This window comes from Bos javanicus, chromosome 6 (genome assembly GCF_032452875.1).
Source record: "Bos javanicus breed banteng chromosome 6, ARS-OSU_banteng_1.0, whole genome shotgun sequence".
In the NCBI taxonomy this organism is placed as follows: Eukaryota; Metazoa; Chordata; class Mammalia; order Artiodactyla; family Bovidae; genus Bos; species Bos javanicus.
Genome location: NC_083873.1, coordinates 78,304,844 through 78,322,457, shown reverse-complemented (window position 1 = coordinate 78,322,457; position 17,614 = coordinate 78,304,844).

Genomic DNA, 17,614 nt, shown 5'->3' with positions numbered 1-17,614 from the left:
CCAAGCATCCAGTATCGTGCATCGAACCTGGACTGGCGACTCATTTCATATATGATATTATACATGTTTCAATGACATTCTCCCAACTCATCCCACCCTCTCCCTCGCCCACAGAGTCCAAAAGACTGTTCTATACATCAGTGTCTCTTTTGCTGTCTCATAGACAGGGTTATTGTTACCATCTTTCTAAATTCCATATATATGTGTTAGTATACTGTATTGGTGTTTTTCTTTCTGGCTTACTTCACTCTGTATAATAGGCTCCAGTTTCATGCTCTTTTTTAAAATATAAATAATGACAAGGTAGAGATATCTTTTGATGGAAATAAAGTTATGTAAAATTTTTCTTAAAATATATTAAGATCTGGGTCGTACTATTTGCTATTAGTTTTGAAAAGCAGAGATATTACTCTGCTGACAAAGTTCTGTATAGTCAAGGCTATGGTCTTCCCAGTGGTCACGTATGGTTGTCAGAGCTGGACCGTAAAGGTGGACCATCAAAGAATTGATGCCTTTGAACTGTGGTACTGGAAAAGACTCCAGAGAATCCACTGGACAGTAAGGATATCAAGCCAGTCAATCTTAAGGGAAATCAACCCCGAATACTAATTGGAAGGACTGATGCTGAAGCTGAAACTCCAGTGTTTTGGTCATCTGATATGAACAGCCGACTCACTGGAAAAGTCTCTGATTCTGGAAAAGACTGAGGGCAGAAGGAGAAGAGGGCATCAGAGGATGAGATGGCTGAATGGCATCACCAATGCAATGGACATGAACTTGGATGAACTTCAGGAGATGGTGAGGGACAGGGAGGCCTGGTGTGGGCTCCAGTCCACGGGGTCACAAAGAGTCAGAGAGGACTGGGCAATTGAACAACAAGTAGCTATTTATATATGTACATATTTGGACTGAACATGAAATTGAGTTCCAAAGCTCTTCCAGTTGATTGTCAATGAAGAAAATATTTTTGCAAAACAATTATATTTTCTAGATAAGAAATGTTCTAAATATATATATATTAATGCAACAATGATAACATAATTTTACCATTTACTGAGTCCCTGAAATTCCACCAAGAACTCTACAAGAGAGGGTCTGTTAGCTTGAACTTTACAAGAGTGGATTTTTCAGCTTGATTTAACAGATGAAGAACCAGAGGGCTTCATTTTGTGACATAACATATGCTTTCCAAACATTACCATAAAACTAATATAAAAGATAATCAAACTGAAACAGCTTGCACAGATTTTTTCCTGATAAATATAAAAAGCAATAGATGCATACTTATGACTATATAAGGGAATTCACAGTTCATTACAATCTGTGCACAGATTCAGTATTGTACCTGAAATGGTGTTATCATATTTAGTAAATTTTAGATGATTTGTTTATGATGTAATGTTTTAATTGAAAAGTAATTGGCAACATATGTATTTTTGCTGTCCTCTCTACTCCAAATAGGGTAATTTGTAGGGTTCATTGGCTACCTCCTTAATCGGAAATATTCTATTCTAAATCTGATTATAGTCCAGAAGTACTAACTACTCAAGTACAAGAAGAGTAGATGCCAGCTTAATTTAGAAAAACAAGGATCCCAGGAAACTAACCTAAACTCTAAGTATCAAAAGTAAGGAGATTTGAAAGCTTATCATATCCATGAAAAATATATCAAGAAGATATATGTGGCAGAAGCTAGGCAAAGAGAAAAACAGACATTCTCAATCCTTCTGCAATTCAAAGGTCTTCTGAACAGAATACATTACACTTGTAAGAGATGAACATCACTAAAATAAATTAAAAACCTGCAAATGAAATGATACTGTGAAAAATGTATATGTACACTTAAGGAAATATTTTAGGCTCTAGAATATAAAGCGATGCACATCTTATTTATAAGTTTATGGATATCCACTGTAACTAAGGTTATTTTAGCAAAAAGATTTTTACTAAATACATCTTAATGCTTCTGAAATCATAGATTTCTAAAAGCAAAATAAAATGAACACTGTTGCTGCTGTTTAGTTGCTAAGTCATATTCCAACTCTTTACAACCATTGGACTGTAACCCACCAGGATCCCCTGTCCATGGGATTTCCCAGACAAGAAACCTGGAGGAGTGGGTTGTCATTTCCTTCTCCAGGGAATCTTCCCAACCCAGGGATCGAACCTGCCTCTCCTGCTTGGCAAGCGAATTCTTTACCACTGAGGTATCTGGGAAGCCTAAAATAATAAGAACTATAGATTAAGTTCCTTTGTATTTCTACTTAAAATATATAGCAAATGAGTTCTTTGCCAGGACATTAATTAAATTGTTTTAATTCCATAAATAATGAAGCAGATGTTGTATTCCTCGAGGCAGAAACAAGCTTTCATAGGTTGTGTCATTTCTGTGACATCACATGTGGTCTGAACTATATATGGAGGTGAACCAAATGTTTCCCATTTAAAGCTGGCCACAGTAAAGATTTCAGCTCCATCCATGTCATATAAACATGCTATGGGCAAGAGCTCAACAAAAACTTGTAAAAGAGACACCTGTGGTTTTTACATTAAGTCCATTTGGTGTAATTAACCAGCTTTATTTTTCATAAGTCAACTTTTTTCATTGTTTTTTAAACTGTCCCTGTAGTGGTCATAAACACCATGCAGTTTTAATGAGGGAGGATTTTGTTTCTTACAACCCCAGGCAACTTGAAATCAAATCAGTCAGGCCACTTCTAAAAGGAAAAAAAAAAAAATTGAGGGCTCTGGTTAATGCAGCTCTAGTTGTAGGCCAATTCAATCCAAATAAAATAGACAGGCATTAGTGAAGTTCCATCTTATACAGTCTCAGTAGATTTACCTTTCCCTTGGAGGTTAATCCCCAGCATGGCTATTGTTTTGTTTTGCTTTATTTTTTTGCAGTATGCTTGGTTCATAATGTACTTTTTTGCATGATTATCCTTTAACTGTGCATCCAAAACAAAATATAGCTGGAAATAAAATCTTAAAGAATTTCATAAAATTTGTGTGGTTATTTAAAAATGTTTATAATGTTTAAGAATAGCCAATACCATTTTAAATCAGCACAGCACAGTTGGAGATACGATATATATTTAGGAACTTTTTAGTACTATTTAAGCTTTCATTTGATTCCAAGTATATTTTACATTTATTGCTTTGCTTAGCTCTAGTCAGAGCAGAAATGTGTGACTCTTTGGTACATCAGAACAAGACACAAAAAATTTTTGATATGAGCCTTTTTTCTTGAACAAAAGACACTCCTAGAAATTGTCTATAATTTTTCAAAAAGTTTTCAGGGACATAAATATAGTATATAATGAAAAGCATTTCTACTATTCTAAGAAACATCCTTATTTATAAGAAATAGCATATATTCATAAGGAAATATATAAATAATACATATGATTCTGCCAAATCCATTTCTTTTTCAATGCTATTGTACCACAGACTTTCAAAACAGCACTATGCTTCACAAAGGGGCAAGGGAATAAAGATATATGCAAAGTGTCCCAAATAAGAGTGTGCTGCTGCTGCTGCTGCTAAGTCGCTTCAGTCATGTCTGACTCTGTGTGACCCCATAGACGGCAGCCCACCAGGCTCCCCTGTCCCTGGGATTCTCCAGGGAAGAACACTGGAGTGGGTTGCCATTTCCTTCTCCAATGCATGAAAGCAAAAAGTGAAAGTGAAGTCACTCAGTCGTGTTGGACTCCTAGGGACCCCATGGACTGCAGCCCACCAGGCTCCTCCATCCATGGGATTTTCCAGGCAAGAGTACTGGAGTGGGGTGCCATTGCCTTCTCCAATAAGAGTGTATTTAAACACAAAAATTATATCAAGAACCTCAAAAATTATCAACTGTTGACCAAAATGGTTTCAACTTTTGAGAAAAATAATTTCAAATCTAAGAGTTTGTTATAGGGAAAGAAACAAAAACCTGGGCACAGTATGCAAAGTTCACAAAGAAATTCATTTTAGCATCATATGTAATCATAAAGAAAGAAAAACAACCTGCATTCCAAACTAGAGGAATGGATACACAAGCCACACATAATCTATTCAAGTAAAAAATTTCCAAGCATGATTTGGTTTGTAGAATCCATTTTGGAAATAGTTTGTCATTCTTGGGCTTCCCTGGTGGCTCAGCTGGTAAAGAATCTGCCTGTAATGTAGGAGACCCAGGTTTGATCCCTGGTTTGGGAAGATCCCCTGGAGAAGGAAATGGCAACCCACTCCAGTATTCTTGCCTGGAGAATCCCATGGACAGAGGAGCCTGGCAGGTTATAACCCAGGGGGTCACAAAGAGTTGGATACAACTAAGCAACTAACACATACACACATACATATACAAGAATGATCAGAAGAGTGTGGTTTATGACAGAAAAGTACTGAAAATAACCCACATGTCATTCATAATAGAATAAAATATTTCTGATAGAGTCAAAAATTATCACTATTGTATGTACCTATAAAAACACTAGCTATAGCTTCCATGCAATACAATGGATTACATATTTAAGAAAACGTTGGGGTAAAAAAGCAGGATACAAACTAATAGTACAGTATGATTTCATGATATAAAGATCAAAAAAGCAAAACTATACCATATTATTTAGGGAAATACACATAGGTGATAAGGGTTTCCCAGGTGGCACTAGATCAAAAACGCAGAACTATACCATGTTATTTAGGGAAACACACATAGGTGATAAGGGTTTCCCAGGTGGCATTAGGCAGGGTTTCCCTGCCTGCCAATGCAGGAGATGTAAGAGACATGGATTCAATCCATGGGTCAGGAAGATCCCCTCGAGGAGGGCATGGCAACCACTCCAGTATTCTTTCCTGGAGAATGCCATGGACAGAGGAGCCTGGTGGGCTACAGTCCATTGGGTTGCAAAGAGTAAGACATGACTGAAGCCACTTAGCACACAGCACACATATAGGTGATAAAGTGTACATAGCAGTAAGAAAGTATTTTTATAAAAGCATGTTTATAAAGACATCTTGGTGTAGTGAGAGGAATATGACTAAGAAGGAATATATAGTAGGCTTCTGAAGTGTGAATTTATTCATAAATGTATAGGTATTTATATTTCACAATACAAACATAATGTTTTTAAATGCATAATTTCAAACAACTCTTGAAAAGAGAAAATAATTATGTTGTAATATTAGATAGAGTAGCAGGATTTCTTTTGTGTTTGTGTATGTTTGTGTGCATTCACATATATAATTATGTAACTACTATATTTTAATAGATGAATAAATATTTACATACATATGTTAAACTAGCTGTGTAATGGAGCTTAAAAATTACTTATACCAAAAATTAGATGATCAGAAATAATATAAATCTTTAATAATGAATGTGATCTTCTTCCCAGGTCCCTATCCTTAATGGAGCAGGTAAAACTGTATTTACTTAACTTCAACTCACTTTTTAGTCAAACCAAATATTTTTAAAATGTAATGAATCAGTCTTTCAATTCAGCAACAACTCAGATTCTCTTATTTCTGTTTCTTACCAAATTCCTGTTCCTATTCAAGATAATGATTAGTTAGATAAATGTGGGCAACAAGGTGACCTCACTAGCTATTAGAAGCATGTCATTGCATCAGCAAAGAGTCCAATGGCTGCTCTGAGCTCTACTGCAATACTCCTTTTCTTCTTGGTTCTTTCAGTTGGCATTTAAGGTTGATGTTGGCAGACTACACACTCAAGACCTTTTCACTGCTTCAGTCTTATCTCAATAGCTCTTCCTATTGGCATGGCCTTCACAAAACTCTCACTGGCTAAAGTCATTTTTGAAGCTTTACCATATTTTCCTTCCACCTCCTGACTCATCTGTAACCTCCGTTATAAGTTTAGTTCATCCCTACAATAACCTGGCCCTCTGAGCATGGTGGCACTCAATTCAGCACAGTATCACATAGAAATGAAATGAATATTGCACATCAATTACACTCACTCTCTTTCTCTAGGCTTAAGCTCACAGCTGTCTCCCTAGTTACTGCTTCTTTTCGGTTCAATTTCATTCTCCCTCAGTGCTTTCCTCAATTTTGTACTACAGTTGATCCTTGGACAACATGGGTTTGAACCTTGTAGGTCCACCTATGTACAGATTTAATTTTGATAAATATATTGGAAAAAATTTTGGAAATTTGTGTCAATTTGAAAAAAACACATAAATGAACTGTATAGCCTAGAAAATTTTTTAAATTAAGAAAAAGTTAGGTATGTTATGAATGCATGAAATATGTATAGTTACTAGTCCATCCTTACATAGGCATAAGGTGAGTGATATTTAACAAAAAATTAATAATTTTATGATTTTCTTATTGTTCTGAACTTTGCTTTCATAGAAGTATATTACCATATACTGTCTCTCTTTTGTAACTGGAGCCTATCATTACATGTGCTTTTAATATAACAATGCTTCCAATACTGTATATGAATATGACTGCAATAATGTATGTCAAAGATATTGTAATATCCATTCATTAGTCTATAGGTTAGGCTGCTGCTGCTGCTAAGTCTCTTCAGTCGTGTCCGACTCAGTGCAACCCCATAGACAGCAGCCCACCAGGCTCCCCGTCCCTGGGATTCTCCAGGCAAGAACACTGGTGTGGGTTGCCATTTCCTTCTCCAATGCATGAAAGTGAAAAGTGAAAGTGAAGTCATTCAGTTGTGTCCGACTCTTAGCGACCCTATAGATGGCAGCCCATCAGGCTCTTCTGTCCATGGGATTTTCCAGGCAAGAGTACTGAAGTGGGGTGCCATTACCTCCTCTGATAGGTTCAGTTCAGTTCAGTCCGTCAGTCGTGTCCTACGCTTTGCGACCCGATGAATCACAGCAGCCAGGCCTCCCTGTCCATCACCAACTTCTGGAGTTCACTCAGATTCACGTCCATCGAGTCAGTGATGCCATCCAGCCATCTCATCCTCTGTCATCCCCTTCTCCTCCTGCCCCCAATCCCTCCCAGCATCAGAGTCTTTTCCAATGAATCAACTTTTCACATGAGGTGGCCAAAGTACTAGAGTTTCAGCTTTAGTATCATTCCCTCCAAAGAAATCCCAGGGCTGATCTTCAAATGACCTAGTTGGATCTCCTTGTAATCCAAGGGACTCTCAAGAGTCTTCTCCAACACCACAGTTCAAAAGCGTCAATTCTTTGGCGCTCAGCTTTCTTCACAGTCCAAGTCTCACATCCCTACGTGACCACTGGAAAAACCATAGCCTTGACTAGATAGGCCTTAGTTGGGAAAGTAATGTCTCTGCTTCTGAATATGCTATCGAGGTTGGTCATAACTTTCTTTCCAAGGAGTAAGCGTCTTTTAATTTCATGGCTGCAATCACCATCTGCAGTGATTTTGGAGCCCCCAAAAATAAAGTCTGACACTGTTTCCACTATTTCCCCATCTATTTGCCATGAAGTGATGAGACCAGATGCCATGATCTTCGTTTTCTGAATGTTGAGTTTTAAGCCAACTTTTTCACTCTCCTCTTTCACTTTCATCAAGAGGCTCTTTAGTTCTTCTTCACTTTCTGCCATAAGGGTGGTGTCATCTGCATATCTGAAGTTATTGATAGTTCTCCCAGCAATCTTGATTCCAGCTTGTGCTTCTTCCAGCCCAGCGTTTCTCATGATGTACTCTGCATAGAAGTTAAATAAGCAGGGTGACAATATACAGCCTTGACGTACTCCTTTTCCTATTTGGAACCAGTCTGTTGTTCCATGTCCAGTTCTAACTGTTGCTTCCTGACCTGCATACAAATTTCTCAAGAGGCAGATCAGGTGGTCTGGTATTCCCACCTCTTTCAGAATTTTCCACAGTTTATTGTGATCCACACAGTCAAAGGCTTTGGCATAGTCAATAAAGCAGAAATAGATGTTTTTCTGGAATTCTCTTACCTTTGCAATGATCCAGCAGATGTTGGCAATTTGATCTCTGGTTCCTCTGCCTTTTCTAAAACTAGCTTGAACATCTGGAAGTTTGTGGTTCATGTATTGCTGAAGCCTGGCTTGGAGAATTTTGAGCATTACTTTACTAGCATGTGAGATGAGTACAAATGTGTGGTAGTTTGATCATTCTTTGGCATTGCCTTTCTTTGGGATTGGAATGAAAACTGACCTTTTCCAGTCCTGTGGCCACCGCTGGTTTTCCAAATTTGCTGACATATTGAGTGCAGCACTTTCACAGCATCATCTTCCAGGATTTGAAATAGCTCACCTGGAATTCCATCACCTCCACTAGCTTTGTTCATAGTGATGCTTTCTAAGGCCCACTTGACTTCACATTCCAGGATGTCTGGCTCTAGGTGAGTGAACACAGCATCGTGATTATCTGGGTCATGAAGATCTTTTTTATACAGTTCTTCCATGTATTTATGCCACCTCTTCTTAATATCTTCTTCTTCTGTTAGGTCCATACAATTTCTGTCCTTTCTCGAGCCCATCTTTGCATGAAATGTTCCCTTGGTATCTCTAATTTTCTTGAGGAGATCTCTAGTCTTTCCCATTTTGTTGTTTTCCTCTATTTCTTTGCATTGATCACTGAGGAAGGCTTTCTTATCTCTTATTGCTATTCTTTGGAACTCTGCTCTCAGATGCTTATATTTTTCCTTTTCTCCTTTGCTTTTCACTTCTCTTCTTTTCTCAGCTATTTGTAAGTCCTCCCCAGACAGCCATTTTGCTTTTTTCATTTCTTTTCCATGGGAATGGTCTTGATCCCTGTTTCCTGTACAATGTCATGAACCTCAGTCCATAGTTAGGCTACCATAAAGCAATTGTATTGTTGCTAATTTTTATCAATGCACAAATCATTACACTTGTAAATAAAAGTTAATTTTTTTCATATCTTTTCATTTTTGATGTCTAGAATTAGTAGCATCTACAGTATTTTACATCATCATATGAGAAAATATTCATATATTTACTGATGGAGGATTCCTCTTACAAACAGATAACACAAACTTACGGTATCAATAAGTATAGTACAGGACTGTAAATGCATTTTCTCCTTACAATTTTCTTAATTTTCTCTAGCTTACTTTATTGTAGGAACACAGTTTACCAGTGGGAGTTTCCTGTATGACACAGGGAGCTCTCAACCCAGGGTTCTTGACAACCTAAAGGCATGGGAGATGGAAAGGAGGTTCAAGTTTGGGGTGATGTGTGTATACCTATGACTGATTCATGCTGATGTATGGTAGAAACTAACACAATATTGTAAAATAATTATCCTCCAATTAAAAATAAATTAAAAAAAGAAAAAGAAAATCAAGGCAAGTAGAATAGTTAAAACAATTTTCAAAAAGAATAAAGTGAGAGAATTAAAAAAAGAATACAGCTTATAAAACATATATCAAAAAAATACATTGATTGACTGCTTATGTTATCAGTAAAGCTAAAGTTATATGTGCAATATCGAATGCATGGGGGTTACCCCTAACCTCCCATGTTGTACAAGAGTTAACTGCATTTTTAAATCAATGCCTTCCTCCCCTCCTCCACTGTCTTCTGGCTTAGCCCCTAGCTTCTGGCTTGAATTGGCCATGATTTAGTCACTAAGTTGTGTCTGACTCTTGAGACCCCATGGGACTGTACCCTGCCAGGCTCTTCTGTCCATGGGATTCTCCAGGCGAGAATACTGGAGTAGGTTGCCATTTCCTTCTTCAGGGGATCTTCCCAACCCAGGAATTGAACCCAGGTCTCCTTCACTGCAGGCAGACTCTTTACCATTTGAACCACTATGGTAGCACCAGTTAAGGTAGGAAGATTCTAAACAATTTGTCCTGTAGTAGAACAATTAAACAGGGGAATAAATTATTCATGCTTTTCTTTTTAAAAAACAATGAGGCAATCAATGTTTTAAGTTCTGGAATCAACATAATATAAAACATACACATTAAAACATGAGAGTTAGTTTCAAAACAAATTAGAGAAATATAATTTAAATCACTGGAATTCATCTCAACCTAACAACCCCTCTAACTCTGTTTTTACTTGTGGTTAAGCCTGTAGCACTTGAAATTCTGTGTTTTTTCCTTTTAGTGTCATCATTAGAAACACGATCACCAAAAAAAAAAAAAAAAAGACATGTCTGTTCAACATAGCTTTAATTATCTCAGTGTAAAAAACAACAAAAAATAACTAAGCAACAAAAAAATCTAATTTAAAATCAATCAAGGAAAGAAAATACAGTCTTTACCCTGGCTCAGTAGGTTTTTTTCATTATTTCCTAAATTTCAGATATAACTTTGTTTAGGATAGAGCACTTCTTTTAGATATAATTTGCATTTTTGACATTGAAGAACTTATTCAAAATTTAAATATTACCATATTTATAAATACAAAACTAAACAGATTAATGCTAAAAAGAGAGAAGGTAGAGTATTAACATGATCACTATCTGTATTTAAGCAGTTGTTTTTAACCCTCACAAACAGATTCAAATGGGGCAGTAGAACATGATGAAGCCAGAAATATAGAAAGTCACACAAAGATACACCAATAGGAAATGCATACTCAGTGCTGGAAACTTTTCCCTTGGCAAGAGATACAGCCTCCTATTTTAGAAACCACAAGTAACCTGGGTTACCAGTATCTTCCTCATGAGTAATAAATATTTTCTTTTTATATTTCAACATGCCAGTAGGAAAAAACTGTTTTCTCTTTTCCTCCCCTAGAGAAGCGAAAAGCAAAGGGAAAAAGGAAAAATATAAACATCTGAATGCAGAGTTCCAAAGAATAGCAAGGAGAGATAAGAAAGCCTTCCTCAGAGATCAATGCAAAGAAACAGAAGAAAACAACAAAATGGGAAAGACTAGAGATCTCTTCAAGAAAATTAAAGATACCAAGGGAACATTTCATGCAAAGATGGACTCAGAAAGGACAGAAATGGTATGGACTTAACAGAAGAAGAAGATATTAAGAAGAGGTGGCAAGAATACACAGAACTTTACCAAAAAGATCTTCATGACCCAGATAATCACGATGGTGTGATCACTCACCTAGAGCCAGACATCCTGGAATGTGAAGTCAAGTGGGCCTTAGAAAGCATCACTACGAACAAAGCTAGTGGAGGTGATGGAATTCCAGGTGAGCTATTTCAAATCCTGGAAGATGATGCTGTGAGAGTACTACACTTAATATGCCAGCAAATTTGGAAAACTCAGCAGTGGCCACAGGACTGGAAAAGGTCAGTTTTCATTCCAATCCCAAAGAAAGGCAATGCCAAAGAATGCTCAAACTACCGCACAATTGCACTCATCTCACATGCTAGTAAAGTAATGCTCAAAATTCTCCAAGCCAGGCTTCAGCAATACATGAACCACAAACTTCCAGATGTTCAAGCTAGTTTTAGAAAAGGCAGAGGAACCAGAGATCAAATGGCCAACATACGCTGGATCATGGAAAAAGCAACAGAGTTCCAGAAAAACATCTATTTCTGCTTTATTGACTATGCCAAAGCCTTTGACTGTGTGGATCACAGTAAACTTGGAAAATTCTGAAAGAGATGGGAATACCAGACCACCTGACCTGCCTCTTGAGAAATTTGTATGCAGGTCAGGAAGCAGCAGTTAGAACTGGACATGGAACAACAGACTGGTTCCAAATAGGAAAAGGAGCACGTCAAGGCTGTATATTGTCACCCTGCTTATTTAACTTCTATGCAGAGTACATCATGAGAAACGCTGGGCTGGAAGAAGCACAAGCTGGAATCAAGATTGCTGGGAGAGCTATCAATAACCTCAGATATGCAGATGACACCACCCTTATGGCAGAAAGTGAAGAGGCACTAAAAAGCCTCTTGATGAAAGTGAAAGAGGAAAGTGAAAAAGTTGGCTTAAAACTCAACATTCAGAAAACTAAGATCATAGCATTTGGTCCCATCACTTCATGGCAAATAGATATACAACCAGTCCATTTTAAAGGAGATCAGTGATTTTGGAGCCCAGAGAAATAAAGTCTGACACTGTTTCCACTGTTTCCCCATCTATTTCCCATGAGGTGATGGGACGAGATGCCATGATCTTCATTTTCTGAATGTTGAGCTTTAAGCCAACTTTTTCACTCTCCACTTTCACTTTCATCAAGAGGCTTTTGAGTTCCTCTTCACTTTCTGCCATAAGGGTGGTGTCATCTGCATATCTGAGGTTATTGATACTTCCCCCGGCAATCTTGATTCCAGCTTGTGTTTCTCCCAGTCCAGTGTTTCTCATGATGTACTCTGCATATAAGTTAAATAAGCAGGGTGAAAATATACAGCCTTGACATACTCCTTTTCTTATTTGCAACCAGTCTGTTGTTTCATATCCAGTTTTAACTGTTGTTTCCTGACTTTGGCTATATATAATTTTCCCCTATATGATTTTGTGTACATGCCAGTAATATATAGGTGAAAATTAATAAAGGTCACACACATATTGATATTAATAATAGTCATTGTGTGTGTGTGTGTTAATCACTCAGTCATGTCCGACTCTTTGCAACCCCATGGACTGTAGCCTGCTCAGTTCTGTTCATGGAATTTTCCAGGTAAGAATATTGGAGTGGGTTTTCATTACATACATTAAAACTTATCGCAATAAAATGTTCTCTGTGCATTAATTACAGTTTTAATGAGAAGTTATACTTACTTGTTTTAAAGTGAGGAAATTTTAATTGATTGTCCTAGACTTTTCAACAAAAGTCTGCTTTCAACAAAAGTTTGATTTTCAAACAAAATAAGTGAGCATACACGCATTTTATTTTGGCTTAAGTCATTAAAATCATTGCAGCAAAAGATAGATGACTAGTAGCTGCAATGTAAGGCAGCATAGAAAGTCCACGAGAAAACAGAAGGAATGTAGATCAGGAGGAGCCTGGTAGGCTACAGTCCATGGGGTCGCAGAGAGTCGGACACGACTGAGTGACTTCACTCTCACTTTTCACTTTCATGCATTGGAGAAGGAAATGGCAGCCTCCTCCAGTGTTCTTGCCTGGAGAATCCCAGGGATGGGGGAGCCTGGTAGGCTGCCGTCTATGGGGTCACACAGAGTCGGACATGACTGAAGCGACTTAGCAGCAACAGCAGCAGCAGCAGCAGCAGCAGCAGATCATACCCTCCCAGGAGTCTTAGGTTTGTGAACATTTTAACAACTTCATCTACATTTCTCATAACTGTTTTTTTTTTAATTTTATTTTATTTTTAAACTTTACAATATTGTATTAGTTTTGCCAAATATCGAAATGAATCCGCCACAGGTATACCTGTGTTCCCAACTGTTTTTTAAGTGATGTGTTCTAAAATGAATTTTGTTTCATTCTTTTTAGAAAGCTAAACTTTAAACAAAATATCATTATTAAGAACAGTGGCAAAATATACCACTTTTTCATACATTCAACTACTACATATTGAGTTTAACCTAAATAATAAGTGATGACTGTGAAAAAAAAACTCATATTTTATGGCAAGACAAAAAATTAAACAGTTTTCTCTGCCCTGCAGCATCCTCTCATCACACTATGCACTGTGCATCGACCAAATCTTCCCCATTGGCATAAATACCTGCTCAACCATAAAGTAAAACACTCCCCTAGCACCAACAAAACAACTTCTTAAAAAATAACATTCCTTCTTGATCTTATGAGAACCACATGACACTTAGATCTGGACTGTGTAAACTGTCAATAACACATCATTTAATGTACAGCCCTCTGTCTCAAAAACCTTCAGAACTGTGCCTTGACTTCTCATTGGTACAACAGTTCTTAGAGCTTTCTGAGATGCTCTTCCTTAGTTATTGCTCTCAAATCTGGCTTGAATACAATTTTCCATTTCTTTCATAGATTGATTGATTAATTTTTCATTGACATAACTTCAAACACCAATCTTTGAGGCAATGTTAGGGGTGAAACAATTTTATTCTTGTTTTTCAGAGACTCTTAAGTGTTGTCCTAACGGTCACACAGCTTGCTATTAATAACATCCAGATTATAACTCTGTTTTGTCATACTTCACAGACCATGGGATTTTAGAACAAGGTGCTTTTCTCACTAACTGTCCTAATTTGTTCAGCATTCCCCATCCAGTGTCTAATAAATATTTGTTTCACTTTTTGAGCTTAAGAAACTTGTGTTGAATAACTGAATACATGAAACATATTGTTTATTAGATTATTAGACTTTTCATTTGAGATCGTCCAAAGAAAGAATTTGATAAAATCATGCATTTTAACTAGAACAGTAGCCCTGAAATGCTTTTGGCTTCAAGGAACATAACTACCGTCAGTGACTTAAACATATGGTTTTGTTAATAAATTTTGAAGGACAAGAAGCTCAGAAGTTAATTCAGCAGCTCAACCACGTCAGACCTCTCAATCGTTTATGATTCTCCTATCTCTTTCCTCACAGTCATAATCCAAAGCTGCTGCAAGTCTCAGTCAAAAATAATTGTGTTGAAAGGCAAAGGTGGGAAGGAAATGAAGGGCCCCCTTATGCACCCTCCTTTTTAATTAGAGAGGGAATTTTTGTCTAAAGTCCCTCAGCTGTGTTATTCTTATGTATTTTTTTAAGCCAGAACAGGGTCACATGCTCAATCCTAAACCAGGTGAAAAAGTATAGGATTTGTATAATTGACTATATCAATCACTAGGCATACCCTGTGCAGAGCACAGTCTTCCCGTAAATGTGAATAAAATAGCATCCTGTTTTCAAAAGTGAGAAGAATGGCTCATTGGTAGGCATCCAACAGCAGCAGGTGCTATTTTCTTAGTGTTCTCTCTCTGCCACATACTAGGCAGACTGCTGTACATTTTTTGAACATCTTAGAGATGGAACAGACTTTCAATAATGTAATTGCTTGCATAGACATCATGAAAAAATACATAACAATGATAATAAGAATTCACACAAGACAATGTAATAGGTACTTTTGTTTTACCCATTCATCAATGAATAAAATAATATTTAATTACCTTGCCTGATATCAGCAAATCTCAGCAGAGAAGCTGGGACTCAAGCTCATGTTTCTCTGACACTGAAATTGGAGTTCTTAATATCTAAGATACACTGCCTAAATGTCACTGGAGGACTGCCATTTATAATAATTGAGATGAATTCTTGTTCCATGCATTTCTCTTCTTTACTTTGTAAGTTTTAATATCAACTGCTGCTCCTTTGGAATCAGAATTAATATCTATAAGAACATAATGCTGTGCAAAGTATTCGTGCATTATAAACAGCAACATCTAGTTTCTGCCTTCGTGGAGATAGTAGTCTAATGGGAAAAGACAGCAGGGTGGGTGCGGGTAGGGTGGAGCTTTTCAAAGTCAAAAGGAAAAAAGAACTTAGCAATATAATTCTCCCTTCCTCCATAACTCTCCTTCTCTCGCCTCCCTTTTTCAGACATATACACACACACACACCTGCATGCATGAGACCTTAACCCATAGACAGCCTTCATAAAATCTAAACATAATGTCTGAATCATTGTCTTAGACATGAATCAACACCCATCTCTCTAGGCTAAAACTATAAATATACTAGTCTTATTATTATCAGCAAATGCCTAGAAAATGTCTAATAAAAACAAGGTATCTTTCAGTCAACGATAGATTAATTAAATTTAATATGGTAGGATCGGAAAAGTCACTGTAACTAATTGGCCTTACAGTCAGTGAATGCCTCTGACTGTGATATATAGTATCACACTTCAGAATTTTAGTTAAGGGTCTTGTTATTAAATTACCTTGAAACATCAATGTTGGAGGTTATAGAGCTCATTTCCTATTTATCTGCATTCTAAGATAGAAGGTCACCTTGTCTTTTAACATTTAGTTCTTATATTTTGCATGTGTCTGCAGCTAATGATATCAACCTATAATGCAATGATGTTACCTAATGGAACAATAGTAATCAATCCCTACAAATACCTGGAGAAATTAAAAATGTGCCCCCAAATTGATTGATTGCCCAAGCTACATCTTATCATCCAGTAGCTAGTAAGCATAATTTAACTACATGATGAGTGCTACCTATCATCTCTTTTCTGGTTTCAAATTTAGCAGTCTCAGAAGAAGCATTGTTCATTTGTTTGTAAAATGTCACTGACACAAACATTAGCCCATATATAAGTATAAAAAAATCCATCCATCTTCTAAAAGCTCTGTGACTTTCACAGAGAGTCATTATTTACCATCTTCCCCTAAAAGCACTTCTAATGCTGAAGAATTATGTTTGTCCCACACATATGTGGATGTGTGCAGTTCTCTCTATGAGAGTTCATTGTTGGGATAATATCAAGCATTTATATTAGGGCTTCACAAATATCTTGATGTATCCAGAGGTGAAAAGAAGGACAAAAACCAAAGAGGTAGAAAGCATATCTAATATGTACAGAATGAAGTACTATCTTAGAGTCTTCAGCAAAGTCTATGTTATAAATGAGGTCATCTCAGAGTAGGAGTATTGGGGATGGCAGTAATAGTTTCATGGTATCAGAGGTAAATAAAAATAATTGCCAAAAATACTACTGCAATTATTGAATGTCTATTACATGCCAGGCACAGGTACACCAGATATATGCAAATCACTTTAAGATAGAATTGGGCTATCTGCTTCCATAAATAGACAGGATGTGTGCATGCTTAATAGCTCAGCTGTGTCCAGTTGTTGGTGACTGCCCCAAGAAAGCAAAGGAATTGCAAAAAAAATCATCTGCTTCACTGACTATGCTAAAGCCTTTGACTATGTGGTTCACAACAAACCATGAAAAATTTTTAAAGAGAGGGTCAGTTCAGTTCAATTCAGTCACTCAGTCGTGTCCGACTCTTTGCGACCCCATGAATTGCAGCACACCAGGCTTCCCTGTCCATCACCAACTCCCGGAGTTCACCCAGACTCACATCCATCGAGTCAGTGATGCCATCCTGCCATCTCATCCTCTGTCATCCTCTTCTCCTCTTGCCCCCAATCCCTCCCAGCATCAGAGTCTTTTCCAATGAGTCAACTCTTCACATGAGGTGGCCAAAGTACTGGAGTTTCAGCTTTAGCATCATTCCTTCCAAAGAAATCCCAGGCCTGATCTCCTTCAGAATGGACTGGTTGGATCTCCTTGCAGTCCAAGGGACTCTCAAGAGTCTTCTCCAACACACCAGTTCAAAAGCATCAATTCTTCAGCGCTCAGCCTTCTTCACAGTCCAACTCTCACATCCATACATGACCACAGGAAAAACCATAGCCTTGACTAGACGAACCTTTGTTGGCAAAGTAATGTCTCTGCTTTTGAATATGCTATCTAGGTAGGTCATAACTTTCCTTCCAAGGAGTAAGCGTCTTTTAATTTCATGGCTGCAGTCACCATCTGCAGTGATTTTGGAGCTCAAAAAAATAAAGTCTGACACTGTTTCTACTGTTTCCCCATCTATTTCCCATGAAGTGATGGGACCGGATGCCATGATCTTCATTTTCTGAATGTTGAGCTTTAAGCCAACTTTTCACTCTCCACTTTCACTTTCATCAAGAGGCTTTTTAGTTCCTCTTCACTTTCTGCCATAAGGGTGGTGTCATCTGCATATTTGAGGTTATTGATATTTCTCCTGGCAATCTTGATTCCAGCTTGTGCTTCT